The sequence below is a fragment of the Pseudorca crassidens genome, chromosome 8 (assembly GCF_039906515.1).
Source record: "Pseudorca crassidens isolate mPseCra1 chromosome 8, mPseCra1.hap1, whole genome shotgun sequence".
NCBI lineage: Eukaryota > Metazoa > Chordata > Mammalia > Artiodactyla > Delphinidae > Pseudorca > Pseudorca crassidens.
Window position 1 is genome coordinate 7,926,471 of NC_090303.1, and position 12,219 is coordinate 7,938,689.

General features: G+C 37.2%; 1 non-coding gene across 1 annotated transcript; it reads left to right on the forward strand.

The window, feature by feature from the left end:
• Positions 1-7,108: 7,108 nt before the first annotated feature.
• On the forward strand, positions 7,109-7,268 carry LOC137229581 (U1 spliceosomal RNA). The gene has a single exon (XR_010945743.1). It is a non-coding gene; the product is annotated as a U1 spliceosomal RNA (small nuclear RNA).
• The last annotated feature ends 4,951 nt before the right edge of the window (positions 7,269-12,219 follow it).

A 12,219-nucleotide genomic window follows, 5' to 3' on the forward strand; every position in this document is an offset into this window, starting at 1 on the left:
AACTTAGGGTTTTTTTAAAAAAGAAAACATTTAAAACTCTCTGAAATATAGTCATAGATAATTAAATCATACTATATCAAAGAAATAAAACGCAACTTTAAAAATTTAATTTAATTTCCCTTTAATTTAAAGGCCTGGGAAAATGCCTTTAAATACCACTAAGTCAAAAGCAAAATTTAAAGTATGTACAATATGAATTCAATTACTCAAAAGTATGCATAAAGGAAAACTCTTGAAAAAATATTCCAGATGTTAAAATCGCTTTCCTGGGCAAGGAGTTATAGATATTGTCATCTCTGCATTTTTATAGCTTCAACTGCTTCTCAAATTTTCTACTGAGTGGGCAATTCTTTTACAATCAGAAATAACAGGGGGAAAAAAGAGAATGTAGCTTTTTATTAAAATTAATAATAGTAAATTATCCAGGATAAGATAGAGAATGTTGGTTGGTTTAATTTTTCAGATAATTAAATATTTATGATAGGATGTATACTCCAAATAGAGTGCCTTTCAGGAATACATAGTAAATTAAACCTAATAACAAAACTACACAAACAGAAATCAGCTTTTCTGTTATGAATCGTAGGGAACTTCAACTGTTACACTTTTCGAGGGTCACAGTTAGGAACATCGATTGTCATTCCTTCGAAGTGTCTTAATCTCTTTCTTAACTGTCTTTTGTTTCCCAGGGGTGCTGGCTTGTTCGTTAAGTCCCTAGCACTTTACATCTGATATTTTCATTAATTTTCTCCACACTTCATTTAAGGTAAACATTATTTTATGCACTTTACAAATTAGCATTGTAGCTTTGCCAAATTTTGCATCAAACCTTAGAGCTGGGATTTAAACCCCAACCTCATCCCCTCCCCAGCCTGCCCTCTGGCTCCCGCCTGGAAATACTGGGGACCGGTAATTATTTGTTGGTTTAATATAATTTGTTTAGTCGCTCGAGGACACCGATTTGCATTTTTTCTCTTTTTATATTGATCTGTAACCCGCTTTGTCTCCTACCTAACCGGTATTTGGGCACGAACTGGCCAGTGTCACTTTCCTGTCCTTTCAGGCGGGGTTTCGCCCCCAGGGTTCTCTGGCAGCCGCCTCCGTCGCTATGGTGACCCGGTGTCAGAGCTGACACCGCAACATCAGCAGCTGCGCCGGGTCCTCGCCGGCTCAATGGAGAGCGCGGCGGACTTGGCACCGAAGGCGCAGGGTCTGCGCCGAGCTGTGCGCGGGGCCTCAGTCCCTCCCCAGGCAGGAGCCCACTTCCAAAGACAGCCTGGCTGCGTTCCGAGCCATGAATGCCTTGAACTCGGCCCCGGACTTGATTTCTTTTTTAACCGAGAGAAACAAAACAAAACAAAACACCCATCAGAGCACACACTGGTGTAGTGGTGTGTCCTGAATCTTGGAAACATCTCAGCAGAATTCACAATCTTTCCTTTCCAGGGTGCAGGCATGGGGGACTTAGATTAAAACACGGGGAACTTCTTATAACCCCATCTGATCAACATAACATGGAACGCAGCACTGCAATATTATAGTTTTGAAATTATATAGGAACACATAAATATGAGCTTATAATGTACTAAGTTTGAAAACTAAGATATAAAATCATATGCAAACTCAGAATACCACTAAATGAAGATATTCATATGCAAGTAAAGGTAAAATATATACACCAACAGGATTCATAGAGGCTGGATATTCCATGATAGAAAGTGGCAGATACATTGTTTGGTATTATACTTAAGCTGAATGTAATTTAAAAATATGTATGATAACATTTTGTCAAATTACAGGGGGCTCCCTATAGCAAGAGAGAATGCTCCTTTCAAGGCAATAAATAAATGAGATGATAAAAATTCTTACTCTATTGCATTATGAAACACAAAATCATATTTCAAAAAGAAAACTACCTTTAGGTTTTTTCAAGAAAAGCATAATCTGTGTCCTTTAAAGAACATCCTGAAAGAAGCTGTAAGGGCAGAGAATGAATGCCCCCAGCTGGGCTCTCCTCCTTCCTGTTACTGGGCAGCCTCAGCCCACAAATGACCCAACCCACTAGTGCAACATATGAGGTCCTTAACTAAGGCTGGTACCATTGTTTCCCTAAGACAGACAGACACACACACACACAGAGGCACAGATACACGAGTGCTGTGTTATTCTAAATAAACGTCCTTCTACAATTAATACTTATCATTTTTATTTTGAAGATTTTCCTTTTTATCCTTTTTTTTTTTTTAACTTAGGAGGTATACATGGGCCTAGAAGAATACTGACTTTATTCAACTGGCCACACGAATTCCCATTTCCCACTAAGGAAACCTTGTTCTCTACATCTGTGTCTCTATTTCTGCCAGTTCATCTGTACCATTTTTCTAGATTCCACATGTATGCATTAATATACGATATTTGTTTTTCTCTTTCTGACTTACTTCACTCTGTATGACAGTCTCTAAGTCCATCCACGTATCTACAAATGACCCAACTTCACTCCTTTTTATGGCTGAGTAATACTCCATTGAATCTATATACCACATCTTCTTTATCCATTCATCTGTCGATGGGCATTTAGGTTGCTTCCATGACCTGGCTATTGTAAATAGTGCTGCAAAGAACATTGGGGTGCATGTACCTTTTTGAAATATGGTTTTCTCTCGGTATATGCCCAGTAGTGGGAATGCTGGGTCATTTGATAGGGATTGCACTGAATCTGTAGATTGCTTTGGGTAGTATAGTCATTTTCACAATATTCATTCTTCCAACCCAAGAACATGGTATATCTCTCCATCTTTTTGTGTCGTCTTTGATTTCTTTCCTCAGTGTCTTATAGTTTTCTGAGTACAGGTCTTTTACCTCCTCAGGTAGGTTTATTCTTAGGTATTTTATTCTTTTTCTTGCAATGGTGAATGGGAGTGTTTCCTTAATTTCTCTTTCTGATCTTTCATTGTTAGTGTATAGGAATGCAAGAGATTTCTGTGCATTAATTTTGTATCCTGCATCTTCAACAAATTCATTGATGAGCTCTAGTAGTTTTCTGGTGGCATCTTTAGGATTCTCTATGTACAGTACCATGTCATCTGCAAACAGTGACAGTTTTACTTCTTCTTTTCCAGTTTGTATTCCTTTTATTTCTTTTTTGTCTCTGATTGCTATGGCTAGGACTTCCAAAATTATGTTGAATAATAGTGGTGAGAGTTGACACCCTTGTCTTATTCCTGATCTTAGAGGAAATGCTTCCAGTTTTTCACCATTGAGAAAGATGTTTGCTGTGAGTTTGTCATTTACGGCCTTTATTATGTTGAGGTAGCTTCCCTCTATGCCCACTTTCTGGAGAGTTTTTAACATAAATGGGTGTTGAATTATGTCAAAAGCTTTTTCTGCTTCTATTGAGATTATCTCGTTTATATTCTTTAATTTGTTAATATGGTGTATCACATTGATTGGTGTGTACTGAAGAATCCTTACATCCCTGTGATAAATCCCACTTGATCATGGTGTATGATCCTTTTAATGTGTTGTTGGATTCTGTTTGCTAGTATTTTGTGGAGGATTTTTGCATTTATATTCATCAGTGATATTGGTCTGTAATTTTCTTTTTTTGTAGTATCTGTCTGGTTTTGGTATCAGGGTGATGCTGGCCTCATAGAATGAGTTTGGGAGTGTTCCTTCCTCTGCAATTTTTTTCAAGAGTTTGAGAAGGATGGGTGTTAGCGCTTCTCTAAATGTTTGATAGAACTCACCTGTGAAGCCATCTGATCCTGGACTTCTGTCTGTTGGAAGATTTTTAATCGCAGTGTCAATTTCATTACTTGTGGTTGGTCTGTTCATATTTTCTATTTCTTCCTGGTTCAGTCTTGCAAGGTTATACCTTTCTAAGAATTTGTCCATTTCTTCCAGGTTGTCCATTTTATTGGCATAGAGTTGCTTGTAATAGTCTCTTAGGATGCTTTGTATTCCTGTGGGGTCTGTTGTAACATCTCCTTTCTCATGTCTAATTTTATCGATTTGAGTCCTCTCCCTCTTTTTCTTGATGAGTCTGGCTAAAGTTTTATCAATTCTGTTTATCTTTTCAAAGAACCAGCTTTTAGTTTTATTGATCTTTGCTATGGTTTTCTTTGTTTCTACTTCATTTATTTCTACTCTGATCTTTATGATTTCTTTCCTTCTACTAACTTTGGGTTTTCTTTGCTCTTCTTTCTCTAGTTGCTTTAGGTGTAAGCTTAGATTGTTTATTTCAGATTTTTCTTGTTTTTGTATTACTATAAACTTCCCTCTTAGAACTGCTTTTGCTGCATCCCATAGGTTTTGGATCGTCGGGTTTTCGTTATCATTTGTTTCTAGGTATTTGTTGATTTCTTCAGTGATCTCTTGGTTATTTAATAACGTATTGTTTAGCCTCCATGTGTTTGTGTTTTTTACTTTTTTTCCCTGTAATTGATTTCTAATCTCATAGCATTGTGGTCAGAAAAAATGTTTGATATGATTTCAATTTTCTTAAATTTACTGAGGCTTGATTTGTGACCCAAGATGTGATCTATCCTGGAGAATGTTCTGTGTGCATTTGAGAAGAAAGTGTAATCTGTTGTTTTCAGGTGGAATGTCCTATAAATATCAATTAAATCTATCTGGTGTATTGTGTCATTTTATGTTGTGTTTCCTTATTAATTTTCTGTCTGGATGATCTTCCACCTCCTCTGTAAGTGAGGTGTTAAAGTCCCCTGCTATGATTGTGTTACTGTCGATTTCCTCCTTTATAGCTGTTAGCATTTGCCATATGTATTGAGATGCTCCTATGTTGGGTGCCTATATATTTATATAGAATCAGTCTGGAAGTGTTCTTTCTTCTGAAATTTTTTGGAATAATTGCAGAAGGATAGGCATTAACTCTTCTCTAAATGTTTGATGGAATTCACCTGTGAAGTCATCTGGTTCTGGACTTTTGTTTGTTGGGAGTTTTTAAATTACTGACTCAATTTCATTACTGTTAATTGATCTGTTCATATTTTCTACTTCTTCCTGGTTCAGTTCTGGGAGATTGTACCTTTCTAAGAATGCATCCATTTCTTCTAGGTTGTCCAGTTTATTGGTGTATAGTTGTTCTTAGTAGTCTCTTATGATACTTTGTATTTCTGTGGTTGGTTTCAGTTGTAACTTTTCCTTTTTCATTTCTGATCTTATTGGTTTGGGCCCTCTCCCTTTTTTTCTTGATGAATCTGGCTAAAGGTTTATCAATTTGGTTTATCTTTTCAAAGAACCAGCTTTTAGTTTCATTGAACTCTTCTATTTTTTTTGTCCCTATTTCATTTATTTCTGCTCTGATATTATTTCTTTCCTACTACTAACTTTGGATTTTGTTTGTTCTTCTTTCTCTAGTTGCTTTAGGTGTAAGGTTAGGTTGTTTATTTGAGATCTTTCTTGTTTCCCGAGGTAAGCTTGTATTGCTATAAACTTCCCTCATAGAACTGCTTTTGCTGCATCCCATAGGTTTTGAGTTGTCGTGTTTTTGTTTTCATTTGTATCTAGGTATTTTTTAATTTCTTCTTTGATTTCTTCAGTGATCCATTTGTTGTTTAGTAGCATATTGTTTAGCCTCCATGTGTCTGTAGGTTTTTGCAGCTTTTTTTCTTGTAGTTGATATCTAGACTTATAGCATTGTGGTCAGAAAAGATGCTTGATATAATTTCAGTTTCTTAAATTTACTTAGGCTTGTTTTTTGGCCTAGTATGTAATCTATCCTGGAGAATATTCCACGTGCACTTGAAAAGAATGTGTATTCTACTGCTTTTGGATGGAATGCTCTCTAAATATATCAATTAAGTCCGCTTAGTTTAATGTTTTATGCCTGTGTCTCCTTATTGATTTTTTGTCTGGATGATCTGTCCATTGATATGTGTGGTGTTAAAGTCTTGTAATATTAAAAATAATAATAATAATAAAGTCCTTACTATTATTGTGTTACTGTCAATTTCTCTTATGTCTGTTAATATGTGCCTTATATATTGAGGTGCTCTTATGTTTGGCGCATATATATTTCTAATTGTTAGAACTTCTTCTTGGATTGATCCCTTGATCATTATGTAGTGTCCTTCTTTGTCTCTTGTAAGAGTCTTTATTTTAGTCTATTTTAGTTTAGTTTAGTTTTTAAAGTTTATTTTATTTTAGTCTATTTTGTCTGCTATAAGTATTGCTACCCTGGCTTTCTTTTGATTTCCATTTGCATGGAATACCTTTTCCATTCCCTCACCTTCAGTCTGTATGTGTCTCTAGATCTGATGTTAATCTCTTGTAAGCCACTTATACAGAGTTTTCTTTTTTTATCCATTCAATCACTCTTTGTCTTTTAGTTACAGCATTTAGTCCATTTAAATTTTAAGTAATTATCAATATGTATGTTCTTACTGTCATTTTGTTAATTGTTTTGGATTTGTGTTTGTAGGTCATTTTTTCCCCTTTCTTCTTCTTTTGTTCTTTTCTCTCCCAATCTGGTGATTATCTTAGTGTTGTGTTTGGATTTCTTTTTCTTTTCTGTATGTATATTTATTGTAGATTTTTGGTGTGCAGTTACCATGAGATTTTTGTATAGCAGTCTATATATATACATGTATACATATATACATATATATAGACACTATCTCCCCCCATCTCTCCCTCTCTCTCTCTCTCTCTCTATATATATATATATATGAGATTAATATATATATGAGACTGTTTTAAGTTGTTGATCTCTTAATTTCAAAAGCACTTTTAAATCCCTGCATTTGTACTTTCCTCCCCTCATGATTACTGTTTTTGATATCATATTTTACATCTAATTGTTTTGTGTACCCCTTAACTGCTTATTGTGGATATAGATGATTTTACTACTTTTGTCCTTTAACCTCCCTACTAGCTTTGTGTGTGGATGACTTCCTGCCTTTACTTTATGTTTTCCTTTACCAGTGAGCTTTTTTATTTTGTAATTTTCTCATTTCTAGTTGTGGCTTTTTCTTTTTCACCTCGAGAAGTTAATATTTGTTGTAAAGCTGGTTTGGTGATACTGAACACTTTTAGCTTTTGCTTGTCTATAAAGCTTTTGATTTCTCCATCAAATCTGAAAGAGAATATACTTACCTGACAAGGGAGATACCATGATCATGAAGGTGGTTTTCCCAGGGCAAGGCTTATCCATTGTACTCTGGATGTGCTGACCCCTGCAAGTTCCCTAAATGGAAAATTGACTGCATAATTTGTGGTAGTGGGGTCTGCATTCACACTCTCCCCTGGTTAAAAAAAAAAAAAATCTGAAACAGAGCCTTGCTGGGTAGAGTAGTCTTGGTTGTAAGTTTTTCTCTTTCATCACTTTAAATAAATTGTTCCATTCCTTTCCGGCCTGCAGGTTTTCTCCTGAAAAATCAGCTGATGGCTTAATGGGAGTTCCCTTATATGTTATTTGTTGCTTTTCCCTTGCTGCTTTTAATATTTTCTCTTTACCTTTAGTTTTTGTCATTTTGATTGCATGGACTCTTGGTGTCTTCCCCTTTGGGTTCAACCTGTATAGGACTCTCTACACTTCACAGACATGGGTGACTCTAACCTTTCTCAGGTTAGGGAAGTTTTCAGCTTTTATGTCTTCAAATATTTTATCAGGCCCTTTCTCTCTCTCTTGTCCTTCTCAGACCCCTATAACGAGTATATTACTGTGCTTGATGTTGTCCCAGAGGTCTCTTAAACCGTCCTCATTTCTTTTAATTCTTTTTTCTATTCAGCAGCAGTGATTTCCACTACTCTGTCTTCCAGCTCCCTGATTTGTTACTCTGTATCATTTAGTCTAGTATTGATTCCTTCTAGTGTATTTTTCATTTCAGTTATTGTATTCTTCATCTCTGTTTGGTTGTTCTCTATATTTTCTAACTCTTTGTTAAAAACTTCTAGCTTCTTGCTCTGTGCATCCATTCTCCTCCTGAGTTCTTTGATCATCTTTACAATCATTAATCTGAACCCTTTCTCAGGTAGATTGCCTATCTTCACTTCACTTTGTTCTTCTTCTGGGGTTTTATCTTGTTCCTTCATCTGAAACATATTCCTCTGCCACCCCATTTTGTCTAAGTTGTTATTTGTATTCTTATGCTTGTAGTAAATTAGTTATGTTTCTTGACCTTGGGGGAGTGGTCCTCTGTAGGAGGCATCCTATGCATCTCAGCCCTGGTGAGTGAAGCTGGTTTAGAGGCTTTTGCAGGCTTCCTGGAGAGAAGGGTTGGGGCCTGCCCACTGGTGGGTGGAGCTGGGTCTTTGTCCCTCTGGTGGGCAAGGCCATGTCTAGGGTCATGTCTAGAGGTGGCTGTAGGTTCAGGAAGTCTTTAGGCAGGCTGTCTGCTGGCACAGCCCCACCCAGTTAGTTGTTTGGCCTGAAGTTTCCCAGCACTGGTGCCTACAGGCTGTTGGGTAGGGTCAGGTCTCGGTGATAATGAGCCACCAAGATGGCAGCCACCAGCAGCAGTGTTCGTGTGGTTTAATGTTCCCAAATATGTCTGCCACAAATGTCTATGTCCCCAGGGTAAGCCACAGCCATCCCACTGCCACTCCAGGAGACTCCCCAAGACCAGCAGGTAGGTCTGGCCTAGGCTCCTATCAAATTACTGCTTTTATCCTGAGTCCTGGCACATGTGAGAGTTTGTGTGTGCAGTTTAAGAGTGACGTTTCTATTTCCCTTAGTCCTGTGGGGCTCCTGAAATTAAGCCCTGCTGGCCTTCAAAGCCAAATACTCTGGGGGCTCATCTTCCTCGTGCCAGACCCCTGAGCTGGGGAGCCTCACATGGGGAGGCTCTCACTCCTGTGGGAGAATCTCTGCAATATAATTATTCTCTATTTTGTGGGTCACCCACCTTACAAGTATCGGATTTGATTATATTGCAAGTTTGCCCCTCATCCCCACCTCATTGTGGTTCCTTCTTTACATCTTTAGATGTAGAAGATATTTTCTAGTAGGTTCCAGTCTTTTTCATCAATGGTTCTACAGAAAATTGTGATTTTTGTGTGCCCATGAGAGAAGGTGAGCTCTGAGTCTTTCTACTCCGCCATCTTGGCCACCCTTCCTAGATAACACTCTTAAACTGCCTCCTGCTTTAAGTCTGAAGCACTAGGTGCTAGGTTTCAGCTCCCTTATGTTCCCTGGGTCTTGATTTCACATGATTAGGCTTCATAATTTGTGTTTCATGTTCTATTATAGCTACTTCTTTGCTTTATTAAAGATGAGTGGGTTTTTTCCCTGTATTTTCATTCTTTGTAATTCGAATTGGATTTTAGAAATGGGATATAGAAAAATGCCTTAATTGTATCATATGGGTATTTAGTCTTTAGATGTTTTAAAACTAGGGAATAATAAAAACAAAATGCAGGGTAGTGGCTACTTCTGTATGGTGTCAAGGGAATGGGACTGAGAAAGAGTATGAAAGATGATGCAATGGTATAAATAATACTCTAGTTTTTAAGTTAGCAGCTGGGTTCCCAACTTTTCGTCTTGTTGTTATGCTTCATTACTTACTGTATTTTGCATGTATTTTAAAAATCAACTATTATATAATTTAAAAATTAATCATGCATTACCTGTCCCTTCCAGAGTAAAGGATTAATTAGATAGAGATTCACTGTTGAACAAAGAGGAAAAACGATTACCAGCTGAAAGTACAAATCTTCCTTGACTTACAATGGGGTTACAACCCAATAAACCAACTGTAAATTGAAAATATTGGAAGTTGAAAGTACCTTTAATACACCTAACTTACAGAACATCATAGCTTAGCCTGTCTACCTTAAGCATGCTCAGACATTTATATTAGCCTATAGTTGGGCAAAATCATCTAACACAGGCTTATTTTATAATACAGTGTGCACGATCTCAAATAATTTATTGAATGCTGTACTGAAAGTGAAAAACTGAACTGTTGTCTGGGTATAGAATGGTTATCGCCCCATGATCCTGGGCTGAGAGGGAGCTGTGGCTGCCACAGCCCAGCATCAGGAGAGGGGATCAGACTGCATCATGCTCACCAGGGAAAGGATCAAAATTCAAAGTGAAACTTCTACTGAAAGCGTATCAATTTTACACCACTGTAAAGTCAAAAAATCCTAGGTCGAACCATTGTAAGCCAGAGACTGTTTATCCCATTACTGTGTCTTTATACAATGTCTAAGACTGTCCTGAGTTAACTGTAATGCTGAACTCCATAAAGGCCACCCTGGAGAGGACAGTGCTGTCATCTTTACCCTTGCATTATGTTGGCTTTCTGCTCTCTTTAATCATCAGGATTTTGGCTGCTTTATATTATTTAGTACTTGCAACCAAAGAACCAGGAAACAGTAAGAAAAATCAAGTATTACATAAAGACAACTGGGAATTATAGATTCAAGTATTGCTGTTCCCTCCAGACACTGCTCCATTATCTTTTGTGTTCCGGTGTTGCTGCTGACAAGTTCAATGCTATTTTGATTCTTAATTGTTTGGAAACCATTTCTTCCTCAAGTGTTGCAACGATGCATGCTGGTGCCGGGCACACTGGTGTTCAGGTGTGCCTTTAGCTTAGGAACTCATATCCTTCAGTCTTGAGAAATTTCTTGAATCATTGCTTTCATTATTTCCTCTCTTCTGTTTAATATGTTTCTTCCTTCTTTTGGAATTTCTATTCTTCAGCTGTTGGATGTCTCAGAAAATCTTCTCAATTTCTGGTCTCTTACATTTTGTCTTCTTTATGTTCTGCTGTCTTAGAGAGTTCCTGTGCTCTATCTTTCATTCCTTCTATCTTTCAATTTTGTTGTCACATTTTTAACTTCTAAGAGCTCTTTTTGTACTTTGAATATCTTCTTCTTTTTCATCTTTATTTTTTAATAGTATCTCTTTATGTGTTTCATGCATTCATTAACTTTATCTCTCAGAGGATATTAATGGTAGCCACCTTTGAAGTTTCTGTCCTTCCGACTAGCAGGACACCTCCTATAGCATGTGTAGGCATATTGGTTGTAGGCTCACTCTAGGTTATCCTGGCCAGGTCACTACCTTAGGGAAGCAGTTATCCAATTTTTTGGTATCAGAATCTCTTTACCCTTGTGAATATAATTGAGAATTCCAATGAGATTTTCAGAAGAATAGGGAGTGGAGGAGAAAAGATAAATTGTTTCAGCAGAAGACTAGACCCAAGAGGAGTCCAGCCCAATGCAACAACAGAAAGTATGGATGAAGTGTAGAGTACAAGGTTGAGAATGACGGGAAATGGGAGACATGGGCAAAACCCACACATTTCCAGATCCTGCAATACAAGTTAAGGAACTAAGACCTCAGGAAGAATCCTGGAAGGGTTTTCATCTGGGGAGTGATATAATTTAAAACTAGCCTTTTTGGAAATCCCTTCTGCCTGCAATATGGAAATAGAATAGAAAAGGAACAAGCCTGGAAACAGCAAGATTAGATTAGGGGCTCTGGAAGTAGTCCAGGGAAGATATAACATGGCCTTGAATAGGGCAGCTAACAAGAGCCGTGGAGAGAAGTGAAGAGATTTGTGAGATATTTAGAAGATGGAATCATCACAACTGGGTGACAGATTAGATGGAAGGAGGAGGTGGGTGAGACACCAAGATGAGTCAAGGATCATCCCCAGATTTTTGTCTTGAGCAAATGAGTAAGTTACGACTTTTCACTGAAATATGGAAGGAACACATTTAAGAGTAGCCATTTATTTATTTATACATGAATTTGTTCATTATGTCAAATTATCTGAGCCAAATTACTCTGGATTCCGAATCCCTATTATTACTTAGTAAATAATAATTAATATTTATTAAACTCTTATTCAAGCCCTCTCTCTCTCTCTCTCTCTCACACACACACACACATACACACACACACACACACACACACACACATATATATATATATTCATTTATTCCTCATAAGACACTTATGAATTAAGGACTATTATTATTCTTATTTTATGCTTCTTAAAAAGAGGCACAGACTGGTTAAGTAGACTTCCCAAGGACCCACAGCTTAGTGTCGGTGCAGGGAAGAGAAGAATCTGACTCTAGACAGCACTGGTAACCACTAGACTGTACTGTTCAGTGGTGTGTACGTGTGTGTGTTTTCCTAACAAGTCTTGGGGTTAGAGGCAAATAAATTAATTGTGGAACCCATTTTCTCCACTGATAACTTAATATTTTTTATTCCCATTTATTCAATCTTTATTT